Below are 15,372 nucleotides of genomic sequence, written 5' to 3'. Positions count from 1 at the left end.
CGTGGGTGTAGGACTTGTAAAAACTAGTACAGTATTGTTATAAAACAGTTATATGAGTGTTCAGTTGGGAAAAGTAAGTGTCACATGTCACGATAGGGATTGTTTTTGTTGTTTTGAATTAAGCACAAAGCTACACAATGGGTTATCTGTGCTCTGCCCATCACGGGTATCGAAACCCGGTGTTTAGCGTTGTAAGTCCGCAGACTTACCGCTGAGCCACTGGGGAACCACGATAGGGAAACCAAACATTATTATAGTTATTAAAGTTAGCGGTTTGTATTAAGAAGTATAGTAACAGCTGGTACGAGGTTAAAATAAAAAAATACCACTGAGTGTAATTAAAACATGCACGTGCACTTATTAAATTTAATTTAAATGTGTATCAAACATTCATTAATTCATACGTCTGCCAATGGGACAGCGGTAAAGTATATATACGGATTTACAACACAAAAATTAGCGGTTCGATTTTCCTCGATCGAGACAGCAGACACCCATGAACAATCACAATTAATTGATATATACTTAATGCTGGGCGATGGAACTGCTTTTCGTGCACCTACTATAAGCTACATATGCGTAGTGTCATTTTATTGATATGATTTTAAATTTTAGAGCAGTATTCATAAATTAATACTGTTAACGAAGCACGTTTTCCTTTCACATCACCAACCGTTACTTTGCCAACAAATGTCATGTTTCAGATTATAATAACACTCAGTAATTCACATTCCAATTTTTTTCTCTCTCTTTTTCTCGTGCAGCACTGATATTTAAATGGGAGATTTGGGGCTAGAGTCGCTCGCGAGATAAGACGTGAAATGTCGAAATGTGTCGAAACAAAAATGGCTGTGTTGCAATGTCGATTATGTTTATTACACATGTACACCCATAAACAAAACGTCTTCAGTTAAACCTACATTTTACTACTTGGCTTATGTACGAAAGCTACAAAAAAAACTATCAAATTAAATAATTATTGAGCGAAATAAAATATATTAATAAATTTATATACGTGTGTGTGTGTGTATTCTGGACGCCCTCGTGCACGTCTCAGAGCGAGAATTGTAAGAACAACTAGATATAAACGTCCTGAAGAAGCACACAGTTACCTTGTTTTAAAATTCTGCGCATAGCTAAATAAAGGGCAATCTGCGCATAGCTATCTCAGAAGGAAATCAGGTCGTGAAGGGCGGTTGTCTCCAACTTTTGGGCTATGTCGCAGCTAGTCTTCATGAGACCCATAGAGCTAAATTTACTTATGGTTTCTAAACACTGTTGTGGTCCAACTCCAAATCTAGGTTTTATCTAGTTAGTACGATATGTCGTTGTTCTTATAATATTGGAATATTTTGAACAGAAGACATCCACGGTCAGAAAGTATGTAAGCTATATTCCAAGGTTATGTCAAAACGTAGTTGTGTATCACGTATAGCGTACAAGGACAAGAGTTTTTTACATTTCTTTTGATTACCTATTTCTCTTAATCTATGAGACCTCTTTTTTTTAAGATGGTATCAGTAAATCCTGTTTCCTGATACGTGTATGGATTAGCTGAGTCTGTGTCTGAAACTGTCCGCAAATTCTGTAAAGATTTGTAACTAATTCTTTATTCTCGTTCCTCCGGTAGCGTTAAGTCTGACGTCTTTATAACACTAAAAATTGGAGTTCGATTCATGTGGTGGGTACATTAAAGATATCCCATTCTGAGGCTTTATGCAGAACAATAGAACAAACACGTATGACTAAAGGCATGACATAGCTTGGTTGTTTTGCGAACTGTGGCATCGAATCCTATTAATGAACATGCTTGATTTTTCAGCCATGGTGTCGTTATAGTGTGAGGGTTAATCAGTGGCGGAGCCAGAAGAGGCTTGAGCCCGCCATATTAGCCAAGCCCTCAGCCCCCAATATTGTTATCTACGTATATTCATACAATATGGAAAACACAATCGTCGTTGTAGCTTAACAATTAACATCAAAGAGACATAGATCTGTAGAACTCAACGTCTTCATTAAGACGGAAGTATGTGTCATGCGTCCCATAGCACCGTACTGAATGCACTGAAACTTATGCGTTGTATTGTCGCTCCCTGTGTGCTAGGAGACACACCTATATCATCATAAACAGGATGCTCAACGAGCTGGATAGAAGATTCTTCTCTGATGCCTGCAGTGTTCTGATGGGTGCAACTGCATTGAACCCCAAACACTCCACATTTCTGGACAAGCAAGCACTCTTAGGAAGGGAAGCAAACTATGGTGTGGCAGAGGATGACCTCTCAGTGAAGGTCCACCAGTTGAACTGGCTAAGGATGATCTCGCAGTGAAGGTCCACCAGTTGAACTGGCTAATTGCCAGGAAGAAAGACAAGGGGCAGGAAGTATCCACACCATTGGAACTTGCAACCATGCTGGAGCCATACAAGGATGCCTTCATGGATCTCCACAAACTTGTATGCATCGCTGTGACTTTGCCTGTCACTTCAGCTGCCTGTGAGAGAAGTTTCTCATGTCTGAAGCTTCTCAAGACATACTTGTACAACAGCAGTGGTTACAACCACACCAACAACCTGTCATATCAGTAAACTCCAGGAAGACAAAACAACTCAATATTGATACTGTATAGACACATTTGCTGCCAATCACCAGAACAGGCGCATTGTTTTGAAGTATTATTGACTATAAACACAACATGATGAAAGATAGTTAGCCTGATAGTGACCTTACTTTTCCTCAAAGTGTATTAACTTCACATGGGATAATTCGTTTCTGCTATGTAAAATATGTCTTTATGTTATATTTCTTTTGATTTGTAGCTTTACTCTTAATGGTATGTTAAATGTTCAATCTAAGCTAATCTTGATTTTCTTTATTATTATATATTACCTTGGGTGGAATTTAGGTGAGCTTCCTCTTTTACATATACGCATGGCCCGGCATGGCCAAGCGTTGTAAGGCGTGCGACTCGTAATCTGAGGGTCGCGGGTTTGCATCCTTCACAGTTTACCTCAGCCCCCCCCCCAACGAAAATATCCTGGCGCCGCCGCCACTGGGGTTAATCTTACTATTCGTTGGTAAAGAAAGTCAAGATATCTTTAGTCTATGACATTTTATTTCAGTGATATTTTACCGGCAGCACCTGTGGTAGTAATTGGTTTTCGTGGTGAAATTAATATTATTTAAAATTAAAACATGTCCCGGATAGATCAGCACTTTGTGAGCTTTGCACGGATTGGGTACGGTTAAGTAACTTTCAAAGCATATCACCCATCACTCTATGGAATGTATAGTGAAGAAATGCCCACAGTGTTACTGGTACAAGTAACAGTTTTTTGACAGTAATTTTATTTATAATTTGTGATAAAATACGTTAAATTTTTAAAGTAAGTAGAAGTTTAGTGGGGATACGTGTCTCGTAAGTTGTATTTAAGATGGATATATATATTTTTTACTTTATTTAAAACTTTCGTACATTATTATATATCTAATTATACCCTAAAATGACAACCTTTCGCGAATAAATGACCAAGCCTTGCCTTCGGGAACATTTAACTGAGTTTGTTACAACGTATATATATATATGCATATTTGTAAAGTATGTAACAGAACACATCACAAAACACCAAATTAAAAACCAAAAGTTAATAATGTTTGTATGTTTGAAGTTAAGCATAAATCAACACCATGGGCTATCTGTACTCTTCCAATCACTAGCATCGAAATCCGGATTTTAGTGTTGTAAGTTCGTAGACATACCGCTATGCCACTAGGGGGCAGTTAGTAATTATAATGTACTTTGTTTGGTACATATTAATACAATATACTGCTGAATGCTGACTATACTACAGTGAAAAATAATTTGTATCAAATACATATTGGACAAATGATGTTACTCTTATTCTGTTTCAGTGTTTTACTTTGGTTGTAGAAAATAGCTAACAACCGCTGCTCATTGTCAGTATTATACTGACAAACTAGACACATTTCTATTTTACTGCATATTTCTCCTTCCTTTTCATCATCAATGTACATTGTTGCAGTTTTAGTCCATCTGTGCTTTCAGCCATCTTCCTCGTAACCGTTGTATGCAAGCTGGACAGTAAAACATCCACAACCTGTTGTTACGCGTGACTGGTGTCTGTATAAATTCATAGCTAACTGTCCGAAAATTTGCAGCAGGTCCTGGTTACACATTCTATGGCACAACAACTGATAGCAATGTCTTCACTGGGTCCTCTTCAAATCAACCAGTCTGATAATTGCTTCTCTGTGAATGTACTTTTCACAAAGGGCCTCAGACATCAGTGTAATAGATTTTAGTTTAGGAGCAATGGCCACTTTCTTTGGTGTTATTTTACTTAGGTATTTGTCATAGTGAGCTTCAAATACACTCCCTTAGCACTGATCCCATAATAGGTGACAACAAATGCTGTTACCTCAGCATCAACTTAGTTCAAGTTCACTTTCATATCATCAGGTTTCAAGAGCTCTTGGGTTTTTTTTAGAATACCTTCATTATCGTGACCTTACCAATACCACGTACACAGACAACAATATCACACTATGAAAAAGCATGTGCAGTCAAAGTTTGAGGCCTTCCTGTTTCATTGTTATTTCTCCTGTGTCTGTTGAAATGTCTGCATCCCTGTTTTACAACAACTATTATTTACTTGAAAAGGATTACATCTGCTTCTTTATGATGCATTATCTCATCCTTTGGGATCAGGAGGGCTGCTTGTAACAGGACTAAATACTGTTATAAGTACCTGTGCTTTAAGCTTCTGGCTATCTGGAGAATTTTCATTATCTCAAGTGCCTAGGTTTACTCTGCGGCTCTCACAGTAAACATATGTTTATGATTACATATTATTTACTGGAGATACTCTTTTCTCTACAAAGTAAAGTTAACGTCTGGAGGGGATTTTTTGATATTATGATTAGGAACTCCTAATTGATAGATGGTGATCTGCAAGTGGCGTCATCTACTGAGTTGAAATTACATAATGGAGTGAAATTGGTAATTTGTATTGGCAGAGAATCAGGTGGATTTCAGATGGGACAACAACAACAACAAAATGTGACTCCAAAAGCCCATGAGAACATTAACAGCAGTGAAGAAAGTAGTGACGGGTAAAATCTTGTCCGATTATACAGTTTTGTGCGTTTAATGATATAAGAAGTGCTCGAATCGGTTAAATAAGTTCAGAAATGAATTATAACAAGTAATATTGTGTCTAATAACAGACACAAAATAAATTGTTTAGCTGTTGTACTGGACAAGATATAACAACTTCGTTTCACAGCGGCCATGTTGGATGTTTTAACTCCTCAAGGAAGTCATAGTGACATCAAGCAGAATTAGCTCCGAAGATATCAAATCCATTGCGATATTTTATTCTTTTTGGGGGATAGTGGGCTTAGGACTAAATCAGAGTTTTGTAACTGGACGACTTACGTTGGTAATCCTGTAGTCTATTACATTATTTCAGCAGTCAACGATAAAACGAGTTCATTCCAAAACCGTTCTCGGGGCGGCTTAAGCAGGTACGATTGAGAGCTTAAAAAGCAAAAATTCAGGGTACAATCCTGTTTGTGGTGGGCCTACCACAGGTAGCTCATTATGCAGCCTTGCGATTGAATAAAACAAACAAGAACTTTAAAACTCATTTGAAAGTTATATTTCTCGCCGTGTATTGTGCATTCAACTTTGTATATTTAGTGAAAAGTACAAATCCTGTCGTATGTAGATGACATAAGTTAATATTAACCCACGTCTTAAACAGGCTCTAGTTTTTTAAAAGATACAGATCCTCATGTTGTTCATAAAAACTGATATATATATACTGACACTTAGAACACTACTATATCTGTAATATACTGATGAGTTTTAGTATTGTACGAAAGGTTTCGTCGGCACTGTATATGGCAAATGTAATGCAATTAAAATATTTTAACATGCTCTCCTTTTCTTTCACCCATGGGTTTTTAGACATTCTAATGTGGTTTTCTCCTATTGGTGCTGTGGTTGCGTGAACTGCCTCAGGAACATGGAGACTAGCTTGTTAGTTCGGTTTGAATACAACGATAAATAAGTTAAATGTATGATATTGTTATTAATTCTCACCCACAATACTGACTTGTTAGTGACTGAAATGAAATTTTCACTCATTATAATTTACTTGTGTAATTCGATTCACACTCTGAAGGTTGTTGTTTATGAAAATTATTGATAAATATTTATATAGTACCTACAGCACTACCCTGTCTGTGATGCCCAGTCGCTCTGGTTATCCCTGGCATTGAAGATAGCCCATGTACTGTGGTTAATATATAATAATATATTCTCTTTTGTTTTCACTCATGTGTTCTTAGAATTTTAAGAGTCACTTTTACTGCTAACACACACATTTCACTTTACTTTTCATGTTCCTCATTACCAGACTCTTGAAATACACAATTATTTAAAGAAATATTTAGAAAAACAAAAGAAAGTTTGTTTCTAATTTCCGAGTTTATACAGTTAACGTTCAAGCTTTCATAAAGCCAGCCAGTAATCTGCTACTCGCTTTTCACAACCGATTCCTGTACTTCTATTTGGAGTTAAACTTGGTTATTGTTTCTTTGTTGTTGTTTGTTGTTTGATCGTCTGTTTTTTTTTTTTTTGGGGGGGAGGGTCGTCCCTCTGTTGTTCAGATACAAATCTCTGGATTTATGACCCGAAAGATCGAGTTTCGATACCAAGTGTGGGCACATCCCAAATAGTTCATTGTGTAGTTTTGTGCTTAACAGCAAAATAAACAAGCCTTTTTGATCATCCCCGGCACCCTGAGGGTGTTTCTGGTCGTGACTAAAGCACGTGCCTGGTCTCTGTCATCTACGGATCATTCACTATTTTAAAGCACATGAAACTATTCTAAACACTAAGGAGTTTGTACCGTGGGGTGGAAAGTGGTGTAAGGTTGGTTGACATTAAATTAGATTGTCGGCAAGATTTAACACGTGAGTTTTTACATGAGTCCCACATAGTGAAATAAACAGCTACATATGCTTCAGCCAGTGGTATCGGTTTTATCTTTTGAACTTTCTTAGTCCGAAAACAGCACGTGTATCAACAGTGAGAGACAATAAACTTTTATAAAAATAGTAATGTTATTTCTTTACGTTACGTGTCAGCAGATTAAACAGTGAGATTACTTAAAACACGCTTCCTATTTCAAGACATGTTTTGGTATTCTAAATTCGTTTTTACGCACCGGTAAGATAACAATAAGTTTGCGGACTTATAATGCTAAAATCCGGGGACGAATTCCATGTGTTGGATTCACCAAATAGTTCAATGTGACTTTACTCCGAAACAAATGCCCCGGTGGTCAGCGTTAAGCTTGGAAGCTTATAGCGTTGAAATTAGAGGTTCGACTCTGTGATGGAAACTTCGTGGATAGGTAGCTCATCTTGTAGCTTTTTGATTAACAGCAAACACAAAAAAAATAGTTTCGTATTTATAATCATTTCTTTCTCTTCTGTTTATATTATTTTTTATTTCCGTAACTTTAAACTCTTGAAATTAGTTTTATTCCTCGATAAAATCTCTTTAAATATTTGAATTAAAACTTTTGTCCATACTTTTACGTTTACTTTTTAAGCCTAATTCTTCTCAAACACAAATCGTCTCCTGCTGGTACAGCGTTAAGTCTACCGATTTACAACGCTAAAAATCAGAGGTTGGATTCCATTCGGTAGACTCAGCAGATAGCCCATGTGGCTTTGCTATAAGAAAAAACACACAAACATACGCACTCAAACATAAAAAAAATGGTGGCTGTGAGTCATCAAATATTTTGCATATTTATTTATAATATATCAATATATTTATAGTATATTAACGTTTGTATATAAATATATAATATGTGGATAAAAAAGTGGTCTTCCTTGAGAATGGTGTTAATTTGTCATATCATTTGTTAGGTAACAGAAAAAAATATGTAAAACTATATGTTACTAATTCGTGATGACGAGAAATCCACTTGAATTAAAAATGTATCTCAAGACTGCTGGTATGGATATTAAAACTTTTGTTAAAGTAAAGTTGAGAACAATATTTCGACCTTCTTAGGTCATCTTCTCTAAAACTGCTGATGTAAATAAGAAAGAAAAAGCTCTCTGGTGCTTAAACAATAAACCGTGGACGATAAGCGACTAGAAGTGTGTAATAAAAGTTGATACGTTGTGCTTTACTAAATTTTGTACTGCTCTTAGGATATGTGTATATATTGTTTAAGTACGTTATATTAAAGCGATTTTGGAATCTCTCTATGTGGTCAGAGTCTATGTCGATCACGCTGTACCCAACGATTGTTCATCTTGAAAATATTCCTAAATTGCAGTTTTCATTGTAAAAGGCTTCATCGAAAGTTATCATGTCCAATGCACGTCCATCTTCTGCGCAGCTTTCCATAATCCAACGAGTGTATGAGGACAGCGGATTCCCAGTTACAGTTTCAACAGTCTGATCGCATAGAAATCCAATGACGGCTTGACTGCTACGTCTTTGTTTGAAATAGATAGCATAAATATATGTTTCATTCCCCAGCTGCTTGAGGTATTCGATGGTTGAACAAATATGTAACTGAAGAAGTTTGTGTAAAAGTAATTTGTGTCTATCAAATGAAGATTCCTTAGATTATGTTGTGTTATGACACATGGAATGCTTTCTTCATTGATCATTGTGTTTGAGTATTCTCAAATGCTACAAAATGCTGCACTTTACTACAGTAAAGTTATGACTTGTGGCAGGTCTTCTTTGGGATTATTCTGGTACCTCAAGTTGATCCTTGTTCTTTTGATTTCCAATGCCACTAAGCACAAAGAATTTTCCATTTTGAATATTTTTTTAATTTACGATTTGACCACATCTTTACGATTTGAGTGTATGAATATTTTCTATGGTATCACACTACCTAAAACATGTCAAACAATGTCAAAACATAGTTCTGATATATGCCGTTCCACTGTAACTTTATATCGGCTGTGGTTTTCACATGATTAACTGCTTTTTTATATATCCAATATTGTTTTTGATCTTTGTTTTTGAATTTCGCTCAAAGCTACACGAAGGCTATCTGCTGTAGCCGTTATGGTTCAAATTCCTTAACCGTCACTGTCTAAAAACTAATCATTATCATAGTTTATTTCTACGTTATGAGATTCATTAACACCAGTGTTGACGAACTCGCTAGTTTCATTTTCTAGAAGTGACTACACTAGAAGTTTCAGCCTTTGCCAATATTCATCTCTTCAGCGAGAAATTCTCAAAATATAACTTGAGTTTACCGTCCTGCTACCACGATTTGTTTTTATACTCAACAAAAATCAGTCACTAATAAAGTATACCGAAATACAGACGTCTGCTAGCGATACCAAGATTCTTAGAATTTGTTGGTTTTTATGCTAAGTCCTTCACGAACTTTGATGTCACAGTGACGTCATTCCCTGAAGAGGTAGCGAATCTAAGAACGGATTAGGAATCCCCTGCATTTACGAACGTTTTTTCACTAGCAGACGAGAATACGCCGTTATTTTAAGGTATCTTTTGTTTTCCCATTGCGGTATTTTTAGAAATATGTACACACACACCTTTTCCAAGCAAACCAGAAAAACTATGGAGAAACATTTTATCCGTAAATATAAGCCGGAATGAAATAATAGCATGAACATTTTTACAAATCACGTGATTCTGGTGACGTTCTCATCAACAATCGAACATACTAATATTCTGTATTTTCCCGCCATTTCATAATGCAGTATGATCAGTGAAGCATGAAACGCGGAACATCAAATAAACAACCTTAATACCGTCATGTGAAGCTTTAGTTTCTATATAAAGTTCGTGATTAGTTCATTTTTACTGAAAACACTTTAGTAAATCGTGAACTGCAAAATATAATTATTTCTGGTTCCTTCATTAGTTTAAGTCTCAGAAAATGTTTTCTTTAAGCATACACAGTTATATGTAAAAGTAACCGTGTTAGTAAATTTTCATAAAGCACACACCTGTTTACTTTGATTTAAACAACTGCTTTGAAACACGTGGGAAGTAAATATTATTACATGAGTTAAAGAAACACAAAACCGAGGGACGAAGAGATTTTTAAGTATTTTTGCTCTGATAATGATGAGGTATGTTATTCGTGTATGTGCTTTCCTTATAGCAAAGCTATATCGGGCTATGAGCTGTGTCCCGCGAGGGAAATCGAACCCCTGATTTGAACCTTGTAAATCCGTAGACTTACCTCTATTCTAATGGGAGACACGTTATTTGAAACAGGTTATAATATACAGTAAATTATTATTAGAAGTCTTCAGATGTTATCATGTTTTAGAATTAATTATGTTTATGCTTACCAGAAGTTTATTTTATTTTCTATTAAATAATTTCATTTGTTATATTACTAAATGTTTATATCTACAAAGAAAAATCAACAAACACCGATAAATTATTTATTTGTCATTTGTCAAACCTCCATTCAGCCATTTGTATTTATTCTCTGTTATTATGAGGTGGCACATGTTGCATTTGTTAACTGATAATTGTTGTATGAAAAGCTCGAGCTGGTAGGCTGATTATCGCGCGTTGATTAACACAACAAAATGCTATATTAAAAGTGGGTAACGGAGATGTATTCTATATGAACAGGCTCAGGTTAACTCGTATGTAGTATTTAAATTTAAAGAAACAGATTATAACCCTTAAAGAAAAAGATGAAATCTTACTTGTGTTTATTCTTCAGAATAGGTAGTATATTAGTTCAAACTTCTAGCAATAGAGGGCAATATAGTGAAACCAAGCTCTAAAGAGACATTCATTAATAGTTATTTTCCTTTGTACTTAACATTTTTAGCCAGTATCATAAATGGATAGATAAGTTTACTCAGGGTTACAGTGATAAGTGCAAAAATATTCTTAATATGTAGAATATATGTTTATGTTTCAAAAAGTGTAATCACAAAATATTCTTTAACTTATAATCCATGCATCCTTTTAAGATCAGACTATCGAAACTTTGTGTTCCGGACAGTTTCAATCTGAAATCATTACGGTATCGCTGTGAAAGTGTTGGTTAGTAACTAACGAGAAGAAATAGTTTTAGAGAAAACATTAAAGATATCTGAACTATATAGCACTGATAATGTTCTTTATACAAAACGTAATCGTGTGTATATTGGCAAGGAACTTGATTATCTGTAAATGAAATAATTGTTTTTGATTAATGAGTGAAGAATGTCAGGAAATTAATTGAAAATATTTCATTGTTACGTATAATTTATCAGATGTCGCTGCTGGTATGTTAATAATGAAACAACTGACGTCTGCTGATAAAGAGTGATTTATCAAAAGATTAGAACTCGCCTTCTCTACAAGTTGTGCTCTAATACTTAGAAGTTAGGTCGGAATTTTGTTAGTTTTATTTATATAGTCTTTGACTATTTAGCTACTTGTTGTTTCAAGGTATTAAATTTATTGTGTCTTTTTGTATGAAACACCTATTTTATAATTTAAAAATTGTACTGCAAGTATTATAGAAACCCAATTTGGCAAAAAAACTAAAAAAAAATATTTAAATGCTGAAAACTGTCTTTGTCGCGGGTTCGAATCCTGTTCCACCAAACATGCTCGTCCCTTTCACCCTTGGAGACGTTATGCTCTTACGGTCAATTCTATTATTAGTTGGTAAACGAGTAGGTCAATGGTTGGCGGTGGGCAGTGGTGATAATTAGATGTCAAAGACTAGAGGGAAGGTAGTTAATCATCACCACCAGCCTCGTGCAGCTTTGCGCGAAATTTAAACCTCATAGAGTTAATGTACTAACCATCCCTCCTTTTATTGTGTTGATCTGTCTATCTACTAGAATATAACTCTGTTTTGTACAGCTCACTTACCGCTGAGCCACTAGAGGTCAACATATCGTAAGTCTGTAATATTTTATCAGCTGACGCTTTGATTAATGGTGTTTTTGTTGTTGTTTTTTGAATTTCACGCAAAGCTACACGAGTGCTATCTGCGCCAGCTGTTCCTAATTTAGCAGTGTAAAACTATAGGGAAGGCAACTAGTCATCACCACCCACCGCCAACTCTTGGGCTATTCTTTTAATCAACGAATAATGGGACTGGCCATTGCATTATAACGTTCCCATGGCCACGGCTGAAAGGAACGAACATGTTTGGTGTGACAGGGACTCGAACCCGTGATCCTCAGACTACGACTCGAGTGCACTAACCACCTGGCCATGTCGGGCCATTGATTAATACGATAAAATAACTTGCTTTAAGAACTAGAAAAAGCTGTACAAGTTGGAAACAGTATAATTAATTTAAAATAAACCATTTTTCAATTTATTTGATTTACCTTAAGATTCTTCTTTGTTCTTTATATTTAACTGACGAGTAACTTGAATCATTAGATCTAATGTTGCATGTCAGGTTCGTCTGTAGTCAGAGTCTGTTCGTGGTAGCAGCACAGCCAGATTAGCAGCATCTAATTTTGAAACTTTAATTAGAACGGTGATATTTACAATGTGTGAATTATGGTGGGTAAAAAATATCACATTAGTAGCTGTGAGTTAAATTTGTTATTACATTTATTCTAATAAGTATACTAGTGTGATCCCAAAATATTTTTTTAAGAAACTATAATTTTATCTTTTTTCAGATAACAGGAACTCCCAACGATCCATTCCTTTTTGAGCATCAGGTTAATATTTCAGACATGTGAATTACTCACACGTCATTGTCTTAACTATCACAGATTGCCTAGTTGATATTCAAATAATGCCATTACGAGAATTTTTTAAACATCTTATAAAACTATAAATGATAGCATTGAAAAATCTTCTACTAACTTGTAAAGCTATATAAAAATTTAACATAGTTAGAAATATAAAATTTAGTCTTTTCAACAGCAGAATATCTTGATATTATGATAATAATAATAAATTTCAATCAGAATAAGTTATGTAGCAAAACTAAAAATCAAGCTCTCAGTGTATTTCATTAAATTTACTTTTCTGACGTTGCTACTTACAGAGATTAGAATGCATTTTTTTTATTAGTTGTGTAGCTTCGTTTGTTAACATATAGTTATATTTTCGGCCGTAATCCCAACAATGTCTCATTCAGCTTTGGAGGTTTAAATTAGTCCTAAATGCACATTTTAGATAACAATGCAGAACTGTCTGCATAGTCAAAGGGTAATAACATAACCAATACTGTTAATGAAAGTAGCAACCAACAAACAATGTAGTATGCATTACTTAGGTAACATACAAACTCTCATCCTAGTAATTAAGATATGTGAAAAACAAAACAAAAATTCAGCGAGGTTAAACTGATAATTCTTAGTTACAATTTTGTCAGTTTTCGAGGCGTTGCAATGTTGTGTATTTTTCGTTTCCTGGAGTATGTATTATATCTTTATTTTATTTTAAAGCTTTGAAAGAACGAGAAACTCTGACCATTGCTCATAATGCTTCGGTTAGATTGAAAATACCCCTAACAACGAGGACACTTAAGTGTTGAAACAGTGCTCTGTGATATATATAAGTATAAACGTAAAAAAAGCATATTTAATAAGTTATACTGGTGACCAGGGTGAGGTTTAGTGTTGTTCGTAGTAGGTAGTTTACACGTATGGGAAGTTATTATTTAAATTCTATTTACGGGGGATCTACTTCCTGCATCTGCTGGTTTTTGCACCGTATAAAACAGTGTAAAAACTTCTCCTGCTACGTAATGCTATGTTGTAAAGATTTACAAGGAAATTCTAACAAAGAAACATAAAGTTTCTTTGCCATAGTCCGTATTGTGAGTAATAAACTTAATAAATATACTAAATTATCACCGTTGACTGCGAAACAGCTGGTGTGTGTTCTGTACATTGTGTATTCATAACTGGTTAGATATAAACTGTAGGATGTCTATTGTCTGATACCTTTTATCTTTAAGACTAAGACACGATATTAGTTTATATAACGTATTTGGTTTACTCATCCTAGTTTGATTGTTTCACTTTTATCTAACGGACGGTCCGGCATGGCCAAGTGAGCTAGGGGGTTCGACTCCCCATCGCACCAAACATGCTCGCCTTTTCAGCCGTGGGGGCGTTATAACGTGACGGTCAATCCCACTATTCGTTGGTAAAAGAGTTGCCCAAGAGTTGGCGGTGAGTGGTGATGATTAGGCTCCTTCCCTCTAGTCTTACACTGTTAAATTAGGGACGACTAGCGCAGATAGCCCTCGAATGGCTTTGCGCGAAATTCAAAATCAACTTCACAGACTTAAAAAAAAAAGCACTATTTCAACTTGTCATTTTAAAAGACAAGCCGACGATGTAAAGAAATTGTTTGCTTAATGAAATATTATGTGTTTTGACTTTCTTCCGTCGATTAAACAAAGGGAAAAATAAAAAATATATATTTAGCTCTTTTGAAACTAGAAAAATGTTTCGTGCTGTTTTTCTTAAAGTTTATTCATAATTTAAAAACAAAATTGTGAATACTGCTTTGAAATACTGTATCGCAAATTTCGATTAGTATTGTTATATTAAATAAGAAAAAAATTTGTTGTTTTCTTGCAGCTAACGAAAGGAACAAGCATGAAAAGTTCAAAAACAAGGCAATCTTTCGAATGTTGCTGTACCTGGTGTAATGCCATCTGGTGGCACAACGGGAAGTCAGTGGGATGACAACGTTGAAAATCGGTTTCGATAGCCAATAGCGTCGCTTTGTGCTTTGAAAGAAATAAACACGGTTTAATTAACAGACTTGTTTATTGTTATCATTCTTTACTAAGTTTTATTGTTTTTCAGTTTATAGATCCAGTAAGTTGTTTTTCTCGTCTCTTGAAATTTGAAAACTTGAAAGTCAGAAACCAACGTGATCATATTTCTCAGTACAATAAGATAGAGTGGAGTGTGGACGACAGTCAACACACATTATAATACACATAAGCAAATTTTTATCTTAAAACTATTTATAAAACAATAATCCGAAAATGTTTTTGAGCAAACAAAATACAAACATTAAAGAACTAAACTTTACTGAAATATGGTTGAAGAGTAACCAGCTTTCCTTATAGAATAGTCAGTGACCAACACTAGTCAGTGACCAACACTATCCTATAACAGTGATAGTGACCATTTCCCCCTAAAATAGTGACCAACTCTCTCCTCCCTAGAATAGTGACCAACACTATCCTAGAACAGTGATCAGCTCTTCTCTTAGGATAGTGACCATTTCCCCCTAAAATAGTGACCAACTCTCTCCTCCCTAGAATAGTGACCAATTCTCTCTCTTAGAACATAATCAACTCTACCC

At 35.2% G+C, this 15,372-nt stretch overlaps 1 long non-coding RNA gene across 1 annotated transcript; it reads left to right on the top strand.

Moving 5' to 3' along the window:
- Positions 1-1,188: 1,188 nt before the first annotated feature.
- LOC143258049 (uncharacterized) lies at positions 1,189-14,817 on the top strand. Its single transcript, XR_013032115.1, has 2 exons — positions 1,189-1,380; positions 14,634-14,817. It is a non-coding gene; the product is annotated as an uncharacterized LOC143258049 (long non-coding RNA).
- The last annotated feature ends 555 nt before the right edge of the window (positions 14,818-15,372 follow it).

The sequence above is a fragment of the Tachypleus tridentatus genome, chromosome 7 (assembly GCF_004210375.1).
Source record: "Tachypleus tridentatus isolate NWPU-2018 chromosome 7, ASM421037v1, whole genome shotgun sequence".
Lineage (NCBI taxonomy): Eukaryota > Metazoa > Arthropoda > Merostomata > Xiphosura > Limulidae > Tachypleus > Tachypleus tridentatus.
This window is presented reverse-complemented; position numbering and strand designations above follow the sequence as displayed.